We start from the raw sequence: 19,400 nt of genomic DNA, 5'->3' as shown, positions 1-19,400 counted from the left end.
TGTTAGGTTTCAATGCTTTCTTAGCATTTTATGTTGTTGTTAGGTGCTGTTGAGTCCATTTTTGACTCAGTGACAGAGTAGAGCTACCCATAGTGTTTTCGAGGCTGTAACCTTTATGGGAGCAGATTGCTAGTTCTTTCTCCCACATAGCCACTGGTGGGTTTGAACTGCCAGCCTTTTAGTTAGCAGTCGAGTCATAACCATTGGGCCGCCAGGGCTCCTTTGATATTTTATAATTATGTGTTGTATTTGCTATTTTTTTTTTTGAGATGTATTTTTCTTGCTCTGTTTACAGTGATTTTTTTTCTCGGTATTTAAGAAAGTTTATATTTTGTTTTTTGTGGTTATTTTTGCACTTAAATTATTTTTTAATGCTCTTAGTCCTGTTTTTAACTTTTTGCCATCTGGCTTATCAGTATTTAAGTGTTCTTTAAAGGAGCCCCGATGGCGCAGTGGTTAAAGCAGTCGGCTGCTAACCGAAAGATCGGGGGTTTGAACCACCAGCCCCTATGCGGGAGAAAGATGTCACAGCCTGCTTCTATAAAGATTACAGCCTTGGAAACCCTATGGAGCAGTTCTGCTCTGTCCTACTGGGTCACTGTGAGTTAGAATTGGCTCGACAGCAACAGATTTGGTTTTGGATTTGGTAAATGTACTTTAAGCCCACTTTTTATCTATGTAACAATGAATGAGCTTATTCTATTTCTCTTTCACATTCTCTTCCCCAGTTTAAAAAATTACATTATAAAACATCCATCTGTCCCGTCTTTGTTTCAGTGGTGTGTATTTCTATGTATTTTAAATATTATTGGTCCTTTTACTTAAATTTTTATAATTGTCATTTGGTTGGATGAAGCTCCTTCTTTAGTAGATTTCTCAAGAAAGGCTGATTGGTGCAGCTTTCTTGTATGTTGAAAAGTATTTTTCTGTCACCCTGATATTTGAAGAACAGTTTGGCTGTGTATAAAATCCTTGGTTCATACTTTGCTTCATTGAGTTTTTGAAAAATGCTCCTCCCTTGTTGCCTTGTTTTGTATATTGGTTTGGAAAGTCCAGTGCTGGTCTTCTTCTTTTGCTTTTGTAAGTTATTTGATCTTTTTGTCTGGAGGCCTCGAGGATTTTATTTTATATTTGAAATTTAATAGTTTTACTAGAATTTGACTATAAGTTGATCATTCTGAATTAATCTTACCCAGGCATCCAGGGAGCCATTTCAAGATGTAGATTCATGCCTTTTTGTATTTTTGGAAAGTTATCTTAGATTACAGCTTTACATTTTAGTTGTGTTCCATTGTTTAGTTTTTCTTCTTTCAGACTTTGAAAATGTGAATATTATTCCTTCTTTGTCTTTTATTTCTGCTACTTTCTCTCTGATCCTTTTACTTTTTTCATTGTTATTTTTATTTTCTTTGTTGTTTTTCTGCCTTTCTTCAATGCCTCACATTAAATTTTTGTTGATATCTATTTTCCATTGAGGAACCTTGTGATTTATTATCTTCATTTCTGAGATCATTTTACCTTTTATTTCTTTCTTTTTCCTAAATACCAATCAACTTCCTTTTCATTTCTCCCTGTCTTTTGGTTTTTCTGTTATTAGTTTTTTTCAAAATTTCTGGTTCAGGTGGTTTTTCATATTCTCAGATGCTTATTAGAGTATATTTAAATCTGTTTGGAGTGTTGACTTATAGTTCTTTTTTCAATTCGTAGTTGTGTTTTGGGACAGAATTTTTCTCAGTAGATATGTGTGAAATTTTGTTTCCTGATCTTTTGCAGTAGTGCCTATGGATTTGTTGATTTTGTGTGTGTATGTTCATTTTTGTACTGGTGTGGTTTACAGGATTTTTTTTTTTTTTATGGTGCTCTCTTCTGTCAGTGAAGTGCATATACTTTAGCAAGTTTTTTAATTTGTTTTGATGGTATTAGAGTAAGGGATAACGAATAGTCTGATGTTATTGTTCGCTTTTGTTTTATAAGATCCTAAAACTTCCCAGTCTGATTCTTTTCCCCTTTACCACTCCTTTGCCAAAGAGGCTTCTCAGTTTCTTTTTGCTTTTTTCTCTCCACAGATTCTGTTTCTTAGACTGCCCCTTTAAGTTATGCCTGACCCTTTAAATTGTGCTTTTCTTTGAAGTTCCTTCCTTTCATAGCCTGTGCTCTGATGTGCTCATATACTTTTTTAGTGTTTTCAGACTTAGGTTGGACTTAGGCTCTCTGGGAGTAGTTTTGGAGCAATCTTAATCACCTTCTCTAGCTTCCCTTTTCTCTTTTTCCGGATCTGTCTTTGCAGGGTGAGACCAGGTGCATGAGAGATTGTGCACTGGGATTTGGTAATTTTTCTCATTTTATTCACAATTACTTTGAAGTTTCAGTATTCTCTGTCTTCAAGTCATGATGAAGGCATGGTCTTTGTTTAGCTTTATTTTTCTCTTCTTGTTGTTTAGTATTATTTTAGACAGTGTATCAGTCTGGGTTTAATCAGGAAGATAGAAAATCACACAGTAGGGTAAACAGGAGAAGTTTAATATAAGGAATTATTTACTATGATAAACAAGTAAGTATAAGATATAGGGAAACTCTGTAGGGTACCTTAAAGCTGAGGGAGAGTACCCAAGGAAGGACAAATGTGGAAGGCATTCAGACATTGTTGGAGAAGGTGTAGTTCAGCCCACTGGATAAACGAGAAGTTCAGTGGTTTGACTAGGCCAAGGCTAGTTTGCTGTCACTGGGCAAGCAATAGGCACCTGTCTAGTGTGCAGGTGGGGAGCAAATCAGCAACCGCACACACACACAGGGGATAGGGACCCTCTGGGCCACAGGCAAGCTGCTTGTGGAAGTGGAGAGTTTCCAGAAGGAACTCTGGCCACAGGCAAGCTGTATATAGGGGCTCGCAGAGGAAGTCAAGGTGCTGGTGGTGGCAGGAGGCCTTTGGAGCCTGGTTTCCATGTCGAGAGAGCCATGGAAAGATTATCATCAGACTGAGACTTCAGAGTTGCAGAAGGATCGTGTTCTGGGCCTGTGACCATGGCATAGCTCCACTGGATGTTGTCACACCACACTGCTGGTCCCGGTGCTGCAGAGAGAAGCTGCGGGACAGCCTCTTTTTCCTGCAGTATCCTTCCAGTGCCCTCTGTTGAGAAACCTTAACATCATACTCGCTGTAAAGTAGAAATGTTTAAAAGAGTTCTTTTTTTTTTTTTTAACCACGGAACATACTTGGGAAGTGCATTCAGAGCTGAGAGACAATACACTGATAATTGACACAGATAGAAATTTTGGGTGACAAATAGCTAGGTGGCCTCTATTGACTTAGTTACCTGGAAGTTCCAGCCAGATTTTATATATCTGTACCTTTTCTATTATTAAACCCTTCATTTGTTATGTCATCCCTTGGCACTTGAAACCTTTTCCTCCTCCCAGCCTGTGAAACATTTATCCTGCCTCAGGCATTCTCTATTATAGTCTTGACTTTAACTTTGTCATTACTAATCACAGCCATTCCCTTTGTAATCTTAATATCAGATATCCCTCTTTGCTGTCACCATCTTATACTCTTTAATAACCAGACTTAGAAAATCCTTAAAGCAAACCAGCCAGTTGCTGTCAAGTCTATTCTGACTTACGGTGACTCCATGTGCTCAGTGGCTGATTTTTTGGAAGTAGATTGCTAGGCTTTTTTTCCGAAGTGTCTCTGGGTGGACTTGAACTGCCAATGTTTGGATAGTAGCCAAGTGCATTAACCAATTGCACTACTTGGAGACTCCAAAGCATGCTAGAATCTATAAATTCATTGATCCTGCTACCATTATGCTTTCTTTTGTACCCTGTATGTCCACTTTTCCTGATTAGATTTCTTGGTTCCACCATTGTATTGACTCTGTTGTGGGGCCAGACTTGAAGCCCTCGGTCTTTTGACTCTAGATTCAAATTCTACTATATCAGAGATGAATAGTTTTAATGCTTAAGGCAACAGTGTTCAGTTTTTTGTGTCTGCATGTAAAGACAATTGATAGTACTTGCCTCAAGCATTGTATTAAGGTTTCTGGCATCGTGTCCAGGTGTAGCAGGAAAAAATGACATTATTGCTTCTGAGTATCTGCCATGGACAGACATTTCTCATTGTAACCATTTTTCTTTTCACAGTGTCTTAAAAATCAGTTGTGATCACTAATAGTGTGTTTAAACAGCAAATTTAGGTTTTGGTTTTAAACATAGGTAATTGGTATCAATAACATCTCTACTCCTACCACCTGCCATGATGTTCTATAAAGCAGTATATAATTAAAAAATGGGCTTATCTCATTCAGTTATTAATTAATTCAAATATTGAGTCCTAACTCTGTGCCAGCGCTCTTCTAGGCACAAGGGTTATAGCAGTGAACAAGGTCCATGCTGTCATTGGAACTTGTGTGTTTTGGGGGGAGTGAGGTAGAAATTATAAATATATAATATAATTTGAGAAAATGATAAATATCATTAAGAAAGCCAAACAGGATAATGGAATAGAGTGGCTGAGGGTAGATAGTGGGTTATTTTGTATTGTGGAGTTGGGTAAGGTTATTTTATGGGGTAGCGTTTTAGCCGAGATCTGACGATAAGGAGCCAGCCACACAAAGATCTGAGGAAAAAGCATTGCAGAGCCAAAGAGAAGTGTAAACGTGTGTTAGAAGAAAAATAAAAGTCTGATGTGCCTAGAGTATAGTAAGCAAAGGAGAGAGTGTGCTAAGAGGAGAAGTAAGAGTAAAGGGTAGAGGGCTGATTTTGTAGGACTCTGTGGTGAGAATATTATATGGGGCAAGAACATTTTAGTCTGGTAACTCATAATCCAAAATTGATTGTTTTCACTAATGCATGTAACATTTAAATACATTGTTTAAGAATGATCCAGAATTATATCGGTTTGGATTACAAAGTAGCGTTCTCTTACTATATAGTCCCCAAATGGCAAGCTAGACAATATGTGTCATTGAAGAAGCAATGGAAGAACTCATGATAGCTCTGAAAAAATCATTGTCCAAACCCTCAGTTCTTTTCCTTTGTACCTACTCACTGTTTGTACTGCATCAATCTAGGAACTTAAAACCTAGAGTTTTATATCAGAATGAAAGTATTGGTTCTAGTTAGTCAATGTGAAAGTGTTACTCTATTACTCCTACTTAGTGGCTACAGTGAGGCTTAGTGCACTTAGTTTATCTGGACCCAGCACTCCTGCTGAGGATGAGAAGACTCAACATACTTAAACAATCAAAGTATATAACAGGATCTCACATTTTTGGTCAGTAATGAAATGAAGTCCAGAATTCCAAGTAAGTTAGAAAGTATAATGAGGCCCTTGCATTCCTAGTCAGTCAGGAAGTATAATAGAGTCCAACACTTTTTACTTAGTATGGAAATGTAATGATTCATCGTTCCTAGTTAAGTCAGGAAACACAATGGTCCAGCACTTAGCCAGATATTGCTTAGCAACTGGTTTGAAGGTTTGATGGAAATGCAACAGAAACTAATGGTCAAAATGAAGTTTTGGAATCATTAATTTATTCAAGCCATGATTTTCAATTATCTCCTTAAATTGTTACGCTTCATACCTGGGTTTTTCTTTTTTACCTTAATAGCTACTTAAAAAAATCCTCTATCTGGCTTTTTTTAATTGTTCCAATTATTTATCTTATCTTGTTAATTGAATGGCTATTTCAAACTGTTGTTTTTCAAATAACTTCATTTTTTTCCTTCCTTTTCTTCTTTGCTAGTCAAAGACCTGGAGTTCTTACCCTTCTTTTTACTAAAACACTAAAGGTAAAGAAAGAAATGGAAAAATTAGATACATTTATCCAAGGTTCCCTCTGAGTGTATTAGTATTAGTTATATTATAGACATAATTATTTTTGTTTAGTATATGAACAATCCATGTATATTATTAAAACATTGAAAACTATGTAAAAGCATAAAGAAAAGTAAGTCACTTACAATTTTATAACAAAGCTATTGGCATTTTGGTGTATGTTCTTCTAATCTTGTTTTTCCCCTATTATACATAAGCGTTTTTTTTTGTGTGTGTGTGTACTCACACGCAGACATGTATATATACATCAGTTTTTCTTAAATGTTTTGGGGCCACAAATATCTTAAATTTTTTTGAAAACTAGAGATGAGGGGAAAATACATAAATGATAAAGACAAAATTTTATTTATATTTCAGGGTGATCCAGGAATCTGTTCATCAGCACAGGTCTTTTTCATTCACTGATGTGTGGTGTTGCTGAACATTGTTCTTTTAGACCTTGTTTTTCAGTTAGTGGCACAGTGGTTAAGAGCTCTGGTTGCAGACCAAAAGGTTGGCAGTTGAAATCCAATAGCCACTCCTTGGAAACCTTATGGGGCAGTTCTGCTCTGTCCCGTAGGGTTGCTATGAGTCAGAGTTGACTTGACAGCAATGGGTTTGGTTTTTGCAGCTACAGTTGAGCCATTACTGGCCTAATCATTTGGTCCTGTTAGTGCTATAGTTGGGAGGTAAGCTTACAGTTATAGTTCTCAGTTAATAGAGCATGACATTGTGCCAGGTGCTGGGTCCTGAGAGACTTCCAGTTTCAGTAATATATAGTGTCAATACCAGCACTACCTCAGTAACCCATATTATCATTTTTTATTGACTGAGTAGTATTCCAATATGGGATATATCAAAATTTATTTGTCTTGTTGTTGTTGTTAGTTACTGTCAAATTGTTTCTGACTCATGGCGACCCCATGTGTGAAAAGTAGAACTGCTCCATAGGATTTTCAAGGCTGTGACCTTTAGAAAGCAGATCGCAGGACCTGTCTTCCGAGGCACCTCTGGGTGTGTTTAAATTGCCAGCTTTTCGGCTAGTTGTTGAATGCTTAACTGTTTGTGCCGTGGAAGGGCCCCTATTAATCCTCTATTGAGAAATGTACCAATTTATAGATAAAAATAAGTCTTTGCTAACGTTAGACATTACGGAGTATTTTTATTATAATTATGAAGATAGTTGGCTATGACCTTGGGCACATTACTCGAAACCTCGCGTTGTTCCTTTGTAAAATGAGGAAAATACTACCTGTGTTATCTGTTTCACAAAGTGGGAATGGAGCGTACATAGATCCTCTATATATGTTTTTTAAGCCATTAAACATAAAATCGTGGAATGGCATTACCATTAAAATGCAAGAAATCAATTAATAAGTAATTATTGAGCATATAGTATACAGTCTAACATATACAATAATCTTTTGTATAAGATCATGTTGGAGATGCAAGTCAGACCAAACTTTCAAATCTGTTCAGCAAGGAGATTTAGAAAACGTCTCTGCTGTACAGCAAGTATGCTAATTGACTTACTACCCCAGAGATTCAGGAAATCCTGAAATCTCTCTGGTATCAAAACTGATGCTAATTCTGGGACAAAGTGACTGCCCATGTAATTTTGTTCCTGTCACTACTGCTGGATTCTCTAACAGTACAGGATGGTGGTAGCAATTGTTGAGGCAGCTATTGCTAGTGTCTCTACGACTCTGCAAGCTAGTAGTCCTCTAATTAATGGTTCTGTTAGATTTGTAAATATGTTAAGAGAAAACGTGTCGGTTTTCCCTATTTGCCCCTTCATATTCTCTCTGCTGCCACTGCATGTTCATGTTTCTGATAGGAATTATATTAGTTTCTTAGGGCTGCCATAGCTAATTACCATAAACTTGGTGGCTTAAAACAACAGAAATTTATCCTCTGCAGTTCTAGATGCCAAAAATCCAAAATCAAGGTGTCGGCCCAGACATATTCTCCCCTGAATGCTCTCAGGGAGAATCCTTTCTTGCCACTTTCAGCTTCTGGTGGCTCCTGGAGCTCCTTCGCTTGTGGTAGCAAAACTTCAGTCTAACTCCAACTTCACAAGGCCACCTTCTGTGTGTCTCCTTTTCTGTCTCTTACAAGGATACTTTTATTGGATTTAGGACCTACCCTAATCCAGTATGATCTCATCTCAATTGTTATTTTAATTACATCTGCAAAGATCTTGTTAATGAATAAGGTCGTATTCTGAGACTCCAGGTAGGCATGAAATTGCAAGGTGGTGGGGTAGGGGGCACTATTCAGTCTACTGCAGAAAGGTACTGACAATTTGAAATAACTGTTATCATTGGGGACCTTGTTTTCATTTATCTTGATCATATTTATTCATTTACTCTACAAACATTTAATGAACCCCAACACTGTACGAGGAGTAGATTTATAGAAAGATGGATCAGATAGATTCTTCAATCTTAAGGGGCTCCCAGTGTAGTTGGAAGGCAGATACAGATATCAGTATCTATAATACAGTATGGCAGGATAATAGAAGTTTATACAAGATGTTGTAGGGGTGTAGAGGACAAATCCTGTATTTGTTGTAGAGCAATCCAGGAAGGTGGAGAGAAGAGGAGATTTAGGAAAGATATAGCAACCTTGAAGGAAAGAAGACCAGGAAGTTGCTGAGTATGGTTTTCAGACAGGTGTAAAGGCACTGAATTGCAAGCGAGTGGCTTAGGAAACAAGTTTTCAGGTGCCACTGAATCATAGTGTATATTGAGGAATGATGATAATAATAAGCTTCTGTTTTGTTATAGTATTCTCTTCCTGGTCCTTGACTACAATAATCTAATGAGCATTATGGCAAAGACAATACTATACTACATGTTTCTAAATCTCTTTTCATATTACTCCTTTCTGGGCAAACAGAAAAATTTTTTAGCTTCTTTGAAGTTAGGCGGGACCATGGGTTCTGGCTAAAGAAATATAATGAAAATGATGTATGTCACTTACAACTTGACAGCGTATAGCCTCCGTGCAAGTCGCCTCCCTCCCATTGCCTTCTTCCTTCCTTCCCTCCCAAGCTGTGGCAAATGATGGAAGCTTGTGTTCATATGGTGGAGCAGCAGTATTGGAGCAGCCTGAATCACTGAGTTATTACATGGAAGATAGCTATCCTAGAGAATTGCCCATCCATGCAGCGCATTTTGCATTAGTGGAAAATAAACTTTGATTTGTCAAGCCACTGAAATTTGGGTCTTATTTGTACTGCAGCATAGCTGTTGTGGCGGTGTTGTTGGGTAGAGTGTTTTAGATATGTCTTTAAGTTCTAGTTGGTTTATGTTGTTGTTGGGTGCTGTCCAGTCAATTCCAATTTGTAACAACCCTGTGTGACGAAGGACCACTCTGTAGGGTTTTGTTGGCTGTAATCTTTACAGAAGTAGATGGCCATGTCTTTCTCTTGCAGAGTTGCTGGGGGGGGTTCAAACCGCCAAACTTGTAGTTAGCAGTTGAGCACTTAACCTTTCTACCACCAGGATTCCTTAGTTGGTTTATAGCATTGTTCAAATTCTTTGTCTCCACAGGATCTTCTTCGTAGATACCCTATCCATTATTGAAAGTGGTGTATTGAAGTCTCCAAGTTTTATTTTAGAATGGTCTGTTTCTCTCGTGTAATATGTCAATTTTTGCTCCATATATTTGGGTCTCTGAAGTTAGGTGGGAGGAGCCCTGGTTGCACAGTTGTTAAAGTGCCCATCTGCTAACCAAAAGGTTGGCGGTTTGAACTCTCCAGCTGCCCCATGGGAGAAAGATGTAGCAGCCTGCCTCTGTTAAGTATTTATGGCCTTGGAAACCCTGTGGGGCAGTTCTACTCTGTCCTACAGAGTCACCTTGAGTTGGAATCGACTCAACAGCAGCGGGTTTGATTTTTGTTTTGGTTTGATGGTAGGTGCATATACATTTATAATTGTTAGATCTTCTTCATGAATGACCTTGTTATATTTATATAATGGCCTTCTTCGTCTCTTGTAATACATTTTGACTTAAAGTCTGTTCAGTCTGATATTAGCATAGCTACACCAGCTATCTATTGGTTACTGTTTGCATAGAATATTTTTTTACATCCTGTAACTCTTGATCTAAAAAGTCTTTGGGTCTCTTGTAAATAGCATATACCGTATTTTAACACAAATAATGTGCACATTCTGCATTTGTTTGCCTGTCGTGCCCTCCACCCCCCATGAGGCACCCTTGGAAGCAGTGCCATGCCAATCCTCTTCCATATGTTGCTGTAAAAAAATTAGCTTACAAAAATACCTCGAGGGGGAGGGCATGGCCAGCAAACAAACACAGAAGACATGCATTATTTGTGTAAAAATATGGTAGATAGATCATGTTTTCTATCCACTCTGACAATCTCTGCTTTTTTGTTGGAGAAATTAGTCCATTTTTATAATGTAATGACAGATGAGAAAGGGTTTCTTTTCTGCCATTTTGCTGTTTCTGCGATTCTTACACCTTTTATGTCCCTCATTTTCTGCAGTACTGCCTTTTGTGTTTAGTTGTATAGTGAACCATTTCGATTTCCTTATGTTTTGTATTTTTTTTTAGGTATTTTCTTTGTGGTTACCATGGGAATTACATTTATGATTCCAAATTTTTTAACAAGCTAGTTTAAATTGAAACCAACTTATCTTCAGTAACATACAAAAACTATACCTACATCGTTCCATCTCCCCTCATTTATGTTGCTTTTATCACCATTTATATCTTTGTCATATGGCCAATAACATAAATTTATACTCATTTTTAATGCATGTCATTATAAAGCATGTAAGACATAGCAACTAAAATTACCAACCCAAAATTTCACTGGCCCTTATATTTGTCCATGAAATTACTTTTACTAGAGATTTGTTTTCTACGTACATCTTTGAGTTACTGTTCAGTGTCCTTTCATTTCCATTTAAAGTACAACCTTTAGCATTTCTTGTAGAGCAGGTCTAGTCATAAGAAACTCCATCAGCATTGTTTATCTGGGAATATTGGAGCTGAAAAACACAATAGTTCAAGTAAAGAATTCTCTGGAGGGATTAGACAGCAGATTTGAGCTGTAATCAGAAAGAATCAGTGAACTACAGAAGAAGGCAATTGAGCCAGAGAACTGCATTGTCTCTGAGAGCATGGTCCATGTTCTTCTGCCACTGCCATAGCTGCAGCTACCATGGAAGTGGGGAAAGGGAATGATGTCAAAGGTACAAAGAAAAGTTTTCCTACTGTTAAAAGTTACCTTTTTTTAAAAAAATTTATTTTTGTTATTGAAAACTTACACAGCAGAAGACATACAAATTCAACAGTTTCTACATGTACAATTCAGTGACAGTGATTGCATTCTTCAAGTTGTGCAACCATTCTCACCCTCCTTTTTTGAGTTGTTCCTCCCCCATTAACAAAAATTCACTGCTCTTTAAGTTTTTTACCTAATATTTTGAGTTGCTGTTGTCAGTTTGATCCCATATAGGTCTTAAAAGAGCACAACACTCAAGACAGATACTGCTTACTGGGTAAGCTGAACTATTGTTTGGTTTTAAGAAGATAGAAGTAATCTTTTTCTTGATTTAGCATTTGTATAGTTGCTATACTTTTTAAGGGGATCTTACAGAGATGTTTTTACTGATATTTGGTCGTTTTACTTGGTGATAGCACGGGGGGAAGGAATCATAGAACTGTTCATGCTTCTATTTTAGAAGAAGTCCTTGGGACAAGTATATTTTCATTAAAGTTCTTTTACAAAAATGTTTTGCTTGTTTTCACTTGTGTATGGGCTTTAGAATTATTTTGCTTTGATTGGGGAAGAAATTCTGTTGGTATTGCTATTGGAGTTTATTTTTAATTTAATTTGGGAGGAATTGGTGTCATTCCATAGTCTTTCCATTCAGAGATAGCTTCCTATTTTTTCAAGTTTTCTTTTCATGTTCTTCAGGAAAGTTCTAGGTGTGTTTATTCTTTTAAAGTGAGATGAAGCCATTTGAGTTAATAAATAGGAGTTTGAGTCCTAGAGGAAGCCACAGTATAAAATAACCCATCTGTGTGATAAACGAGCGACAAATTTTGGTCTGGCGGTGGGTAAAAATTGGAAATGTTTTGTAAAAGGTGTGCTGGTTGTTGAGATGGTCAGTCTGAATTGATTTAATGATTGTCTTAGAAAATTTAATTACAAGAAAAACCTTTTTAAGTGTTTCTGTGTCTTAAGGACAACCTGGGGATGATGGCAAGAAGGTTAGACATACTCTGTTTAATCCAGATCTCTGAAATGTGGATGCATCTACATGTATCCTGATCCTGACCCTGAAACAGACATAGCAAGCTGCCATGGTTTGGGTGGTACAAGCTTGCCAGATTCTAATTACCAAATTACTACTACTTTTGTAACTTCACAATTCTTATCAAATTACTAATAATGATTTTTGATGTAGAACAGTACTTTCCTTATTTTACTTACTTAGAAAAGCAATTTGCCTCATGAGGTTTAAACAACTAAGAATGCTGGTCCTTGGTTTATCAATAATTGGACAGCTCAGTTACAGGATGTATATAGCTGCCCAGATTTGGAAGGAACAAGTGGAATAGGAAAAAAGAGAAGGGTGTGGGTAGTTTCTTGGTTTCCTCATGTTTCCACTTAATAGTACAAAATGCTCTAAGAGAGGAGTGGACTTTTGAGAAGGCATGTTGCCTTTGACTGCCTTTCATCCTGAGCTGCAGTCTCAGTTTCCTGGTTACCCGGGCACACATGCCTGTTTTCCTCTTGTGGAATGTGTTGAGGAAGACAGCAGATGGGTGTCAGCTATTTGAGGTTAAGCTCTAATGAGAGGCCACTTAGTTGTGGGCAAATCAATTCATGGTTTATAGCACATGGTGTTAGTATTTCACAGTAGATAAATAGCACTGAACAAATAATCTGAGAAACTAGACTATATGAAGAAAAGGGTTTCAGGATTGACCAAAAAACCTAACCAAACTCATTGCCGTTAAGTTGATTCCTACTCATAGCGACCCAATAGGGCAGAGTGAAACTGCCCTGTAGAGTTTCTAAGGAGCACCTGGTAAGTTCAAACTGCCGACCTTTTGTTTAGCAGCTATAACACTTAACCGCTAGGCCACCAGGGTTTCCTTTAGGATTGAAGGAAGACTTATTAACAACCTGTGATATGCAAATGATACAACCTTTCGATTTGAAGCACCTGCTGATGAAGGTTAAAGACTATAGAACCTTCAGTATGGCTCTTTACACCTGAATGCAAAGAAAACGAAAATTCTCATAACTGGAGTGATAAACAACATGATAAATGGAGAAGAAACTGAAGATGTCAGTGATTTCATTCAACTTGGATCAACAGTCGATGTCCATGGAAGCAGCTGTCAAGAAATCAGATGACATATTGCATTGGGCAAATCTTCTGCAAAAGACCTCTTTAAAGTTTTTAAAAGAAAAGATGTTACTTTGATGACTAAGGTGTACCTGACTCAAGCCATGGTCTTTTAAATCTCATATTCAGGAGAAAATTGGATAGTGAAAGGAAGACAGGAGAAGAATTGATGCATTTGAAATGTGTTGGTGTTGAATATTGAGTATACTGTGGACTTCCAAAAGAACAAACAGATCAGTCTTAGAAGAAGAAATATAACCAGAATGCTCCTTAGAAGCAAGGATGGTGAGACTTCCACTTGTTTACTTTGGACATGTCATTAGGAAAGACCAATTGCTAGAAAAAACGATATCATGTTTGGTAGAGAGCCAACAAAAATGTGGGAAACCCTCGATGAGAGAGATTGCTGCAACAATGGACTCAAACATACCAAGGATCATGAAAATGGTGCAGGACTGGGCAACATTTTGTTCTGTTATACATAAGATTGCCATGAAGCACAGACAACTCCAGTGGCATCACTAGGGAGTTGTGGGGAGTACAGACTGCACTGGATGACACTGTCAGAAGGGGTGACACCAAAATAACTGTTTATAAAATTTTGGGGCAGTGTTTCAGCAGAAATTTATTATTATTATTTTAGAAAATATCCCTGTAGTTAGTTATAAAAACAACAACAAAAAATTTTAGGCCCAGCTTACATGTATCGGTATACCTACAAGGTTAAAATTCTATGCTGATTTACTTTTGGAACCTTCTAATGTGCTTTGGTCAGAGCTGTTATAACCCAATTACAGTAACACCTCGAATCACGCGGTTTCATCCACATGTGCTATAAGCACGTGCTGTGGTTTTCATTGCTGCTGGTGTTTTTATAGTCGCTGATTTTGTCAAATTTTCTGGTGTTTTAGCTACAATATTGTGGTATTTGGCAGTGGGGGCGGTGATACCACGAGTTACCACACTGGGTAACACTAACCCTAGTGACACCACTGGCTGACTCAACAACAGCTAACAACAATAACAACAACAAAACGTAGCAGTAGTTGAAAATTAATAAGATATGTTTTGACCCAGTTTAGCAGAATTGTAGTAATTCACATTGTCTCCAAAATATTGTCCATGCTCTTATATGATTGAGAATTGGCTATTCTAAGTCTGCCAGATAAAGCAACTTAATTTGGAATGTCTGCCAGTTTTCCTCATAGTGCGCCACCAAATTAGGATTGTTTATCCCACAAAGTTTTTTTTAATTGCTGGGGGACTGCCTTCCCTATTTCATTCTGTGTGTCATCTGTGCGTCAAGATCTTGATTTCACAACTCTGATTTTTTTTTACATTTGAGTGCCATTTCTTCACTCTTTTTCATGGTCTGAGAGAGACATTTTGTCATTACTACCCTTTCTATGTTCGTAGGCACCTTATGATGAACAGCATTCTCTTCTTTCCCGGGTATGGAATTGTTCTTCTCGGTCTTTGGAAAATGACAGCTTTTCTAGCATGGCTCCGTGGAGGGAGCACTGTTTTGGAATTTGAATTCTAGCTCAACCCTTTTTTAAGTTGTGTCACCTTAAACAAGTTATTTAATTTCCCTGAACTTCAGTTTCAGCAACAGCAAAATGGGTGTAACAAGCTCAAGAGTGTTGCCCACTGTCTGGCATATGATATAGATTAAATAGTGATTAAATACGAGTAGTGTGTGTGTGTAGCATCTTTGCCAATTATTGTCTCCATATACTATCTCCATTTCCTTGCTCTGTGCTAATGGAACTGGATTCTGTAAATATTTCTTGTTTGCCTGCTGACAAAGTTTTGCGAGAAAAGGGTGCTGCAGGGACAGTACAGGAGATTCCAAGGCTGCCACTATGTGTGTGTGTGTAGCACCCAATGACACTAACCCTCATTTTGTAACCAGTCCCAGCTTGTGTTTTCTGCCTACCAGCCTTGTACTGTCTGCACCCAAGTGAAGGTTTTCCTCCTTGCCAGTCCCAGCCAACGGTTTCCTCCCCGTCATCCTTGGTTCAATGACAGTGGCTTAACTGTGGCCTGGAGCAACTCTTTGAACTTATTCACCATCCTCTGGGCTGCAGCCAGACCTGTCCGTTGAGGTCTGAATCCCAGCAGCCTTGGGAAAGGAGGGGGACTTTCTTTATTCTTTAGTTTCTTCATAATAGCTAATCCCCTGTATATACTTAATCATTCTTTCTGATAAACCTCTTTTAATTCAAATTGCTGTGTGTTTCTGTCTCTGACGGGACCTTGACTGTTATAGCATCTGTTTGCGAGGAGGAATGGTACAGGTATTAAAAATCAGTCCTATGACTGATAGATTCCGGTTACTTATAACCTACAGTGATACAGAGAATATTGCTACAGCCTGTTTCAGAACTGTCTCTAATTTCTTCTGAGCCGTGTTTGATCAGATTTGCAGAGTGTGTTCTTTTTCTTGTCCTCATTTGATCTCACCATTAATTCTGCAAGGTGCGAATGGTAGATACCATCAGTTTTATTTGATGGGGGAACTCAGGCGCTGATGTGGTTTTTGGCTCCCTGGTGGTCACAGAAGTGAGTACATACAGTTCTCTATTTCTACACTGAAAGAAAGCCAATTAAATTGGTACTAGCAACCTAATCTGGAAACCCTGGTGGCATAGTGGTTAAGTGCTACGGCTGCTAACCAGAAGGTCGGCAGTTCGAATCTGCCAGGCGCTCCTTGGAAACTCTATGGGGCAGCTCTACTCTGTCCTGTAGGGTCGCTATGAGTCAGAATTGATTCGACGACAATGGGTTTGGGTTTTTTTTGAGCAACCTAATCTAGGCTCTTAGCTTGTTTAACAGTACTTTTATAGTTCCTGGTTAGCTCTCCTATGAGGGTAAGTCAAGGAGTATTACAACTAGGATTCCAGTTCATACGTGCACGGGTGTGTTCTAAAGAAAACGTGCTTAAACACGTCCCTGCGATCAGTAGATGGCTGCAGACAAGTTCTCTCAGTGATATACTTGTCTTGGTCTCATTATGGTGCCTTCAAAAAAATAAAATAAAATAAAAAGGGTACTTTTTGTGCCATGGAAAAAAAATGATTTTGAGATCAGGGCTAATATCAAATTTTTAATAAAACTCAAGTAGACATCTTCCCAACTCATTGAAACTTTGCAACAAGGTTTTGGGAATGTTACCCCGCATAAAACAACAGGTTTTAGATGGATTAAGTATTTAAGGAAGGTTGAGGAGATCTCAAAGATGAGCCAAGAAAGGGAAGACCACTCAGAAGGTTTTGGTGACTGTTTTTTTTGACTCCCAAAGGAGTAATCTTGATAGATTTTCTTGAAGGACACAGGATGATCATGGGGACTTACTATGAAAAAGTTTTAAGAAAATTGAAAACTGCATTGGTGAGAAAAAGGCCAGGAAAGTTGTTCTGAGGAATTTTTTTCTATCACAACAACACACGTGCTCATTCTTTAAGGGTAGCAAGGGCTGTCCTATGAGAATTTCATTGGGAAGCCTTACCCCCACCTACCCTACAGCCCAGATCTTGCCCCTTCAGACCGCTTTTTATTCCCCAAATGCAACATTTAAAAGCAACATAATTTGAGTCCCTTTAGGATGCCAAAACTGCCATTTTGACGTGGTGTGAATTGAAATGCTCAGAATTCTTCGAGGGAAGGGTTAGAGAGATGGAAACACCACCTTTGGAAGTTTATAAACCTAGATGGAGGATAGGTTGAGAAACAATAGCTTCACATTTTGATATTTTTGTTTAATAAAGGTTTCTATGATTTTGTAGCAATACTTTTTGATTTACCCTCGTATTTCTGTCAGTGGTTGTTCTAAACCTTCATTAATCTGTTCAAGTCCTCTCTGCTCTCTTATACTTTTCTTCAAATGCTTTTTATACCTATTTTACAGAGAAAGCAGAGGCTATAAGGTGTAAACTTCTTGGCACTGAGTCTCAGAAATAATTTATATTCCTTCTTAACATTTTATAACATTTTCAGATTTTCTTAAAACTAGTATGTTGCGTCATATATTTTGGTGCTGCATTGCTAGGTGTATATATGTTTGTAATTGTTATATCTCCTTGCTGAATGGAACCATTTATCAATTTATAATGTTCTTCCTTGTGTCTTGTAACCTTTTTTGAATTTAAAGTCTGTTTTATCTGATAATATCATTCCCCCAGCTCTCTTTTGGTTACTACTTGCATGGAATATCTTTTTCCATTCTTTTACTTTCAAACTTTTTGTGTCTTTATATCTAAAATGAGTCTCTTCTAGACAACGTACAGATGGATCGTATTTTTTCTCCAATCTGCCAATTTCTTCCTTTGATTGGACAGTTTAATCTATTTACATTTAAAAAATTATGGATAAGGAAAGATTTGCATCTGCTATTTAGTTATTTGTTTTCTGTATGTCATACATGTTTTCATTCCCCATTCTTTCCTTATTGCTCTTTTTGTTTGTAGTTGTTGAATTTCTGTAGTGTATGTTTTGATTCTCTTCTTCTTGCCTTTTCTGTATATTTTTTAGTATTTTCTTAGTAGTTACCTTGGGGATATAATTAATACAATAAACTTAGAATAATCTAGTTTGAATAATAACTTAGTTACAGTGGTATACTCGCCCCCATATATCTCTGTCCCTCTCCCTTTATGTTGTTGTTGTCACAAATCACATTTTATACATCGTCTACCCATTAACATAGATTTATGATTGTTTTATGTATTTGCCTTTTAAATTAACAGTAAACCCTATGAAAGCCGGAAACTATAAGGCAGAAATTTGTCAGAGAAGGAAAACCCAAATATTTTCCACTAAAACAAGTGATAGAAAAGTGGTCTGGACCCTGTCAAAGGTGGAAAACTGGCAAGACCGGGGGGGAAAAAAGGCAGTCTCATCAAGTTCCAGCTCTCATAGGTTTCACTATAAAAAGAGTTACAAATTAAAAGTACAGTAACACTAGTTTTTGTAGTTACCTATGTAGTTACTTTATCAGTGTTCTATATTTCTTCTTATGGTTTTGAGTTACTGTCTAGTGTCTTTTCATTTCAAACTGCTGAAGGGCTTCCTTTTGGAGATTTTATATCTAGTCCAGCTTCTATCCTGCTCAGTAGTTTTACTATATATACACACACATATACATGTATATATACACACACACATATACATATATATATATATATAAAATGTATTTTTTTGTTGTCATTGTTGTTAGTTTTCCTGCAGAGTTCCAGAGAGATACATCAGAAGACTGTGAAGTAAGTACCTTCTCAAATGAAAAGGTCAAAAGTTATGGAATGTTAGAGCTCAAAGAGATCATTTAGCCTATCTGCTTTCATCTCACAGATTTGGTAACACAAAGGCCCAAAGAAATAAAGAAATTGGCCAAGGTCGAAGAACTAGTTGTTGAGAAAGCCAGGGCATGAACCATGAAATTATGTGCCCTGGACATATAGCTGGCATCTTCTACTGCCACTAATATGCATTTCTGTTACCTCTTTCTCTCCCTCTATCCTCCTTTCTCCCTTTTTTTCTCTCAGTCTTTCCCCCTTCCTGCTCCTCTTACCCTTCTGTGTCCATTTGTGTGTGTGTATGTATGTGTAAGTGTGTGTAAATTAAGAGAGTTTAATACTCTCTTCGTTACCTGAAATTGCCTTACCCAGAGCAGCAGAAACAAAGGGAAAAGTTCACCTCCTCCTACTTCAAATAAAAATAGGCATATTTAGTGCTTTCTCTGTGTCAAGCTGTATCCTAAGCAGTTTGTATCCCTTTTTCTCATTAATTCTCACAACAGCCCTTGGCAGTAAGTGCTATTATCATATTTCATTTTGCAGAACGAGAGATCAAATAACTTGCCTTAGATAACATGGCCCGTCAGTGATAGACCTGTTATCTGAACATAGATCTCTGACTCCAGCTCTTAATTACTATACTGTGTTCTCCTAGTTTATCTTTTATCCCTGCTCCCTGGTGATATTAAGCAGTGAAGAAAAGATTTTGGTTTGCTGAACTTTTGATTCTTAACCAGCTTGGAGCCGTTACCCTTCTTTGGTTTGGCAAGATGATACATGATTCATAGCGCTTACCTTTAGGCCTTAATTATTTATGATAGCTTATCTTCTGTTAATGCTGATTCTTTTCTGAGTGAAAATGTCTTGGTTGTTGTCTAGCCAGTGATACCC

General features: G+C 37.6%; 1 protein-coding gene across 3 annotated transcripts in view; it reads left to right on the top strand.

Moving 5' to 3' along the window:
* Nucleotides 1–19,400, top strand: part of FAF1 (Fas associated factor 1) — a 620,612-nt gene that overhangs the window by 128,215 nt on the left and 472,997 nt on the right. The window lies entirely within an intron of this gene.

This window comes from Loxodonta africana, chromosome 3, assembly GCF_030014295.1.
Source record: "Loxodonta africana isolate mLoxAfr1 chromosome 3, mLoxAfr1.hap2, whole genome shotgun sequence".
Classification (NCBI taxonomy): Eukaryota; Metazoa; Chordata; class Mammalia; order Proboscidea; family Elephantidae; genus Loxodonta; species Loxodonta africana.
This window is presented reverse-complemented; position numbering and strand designations above follow the sequence as displayed.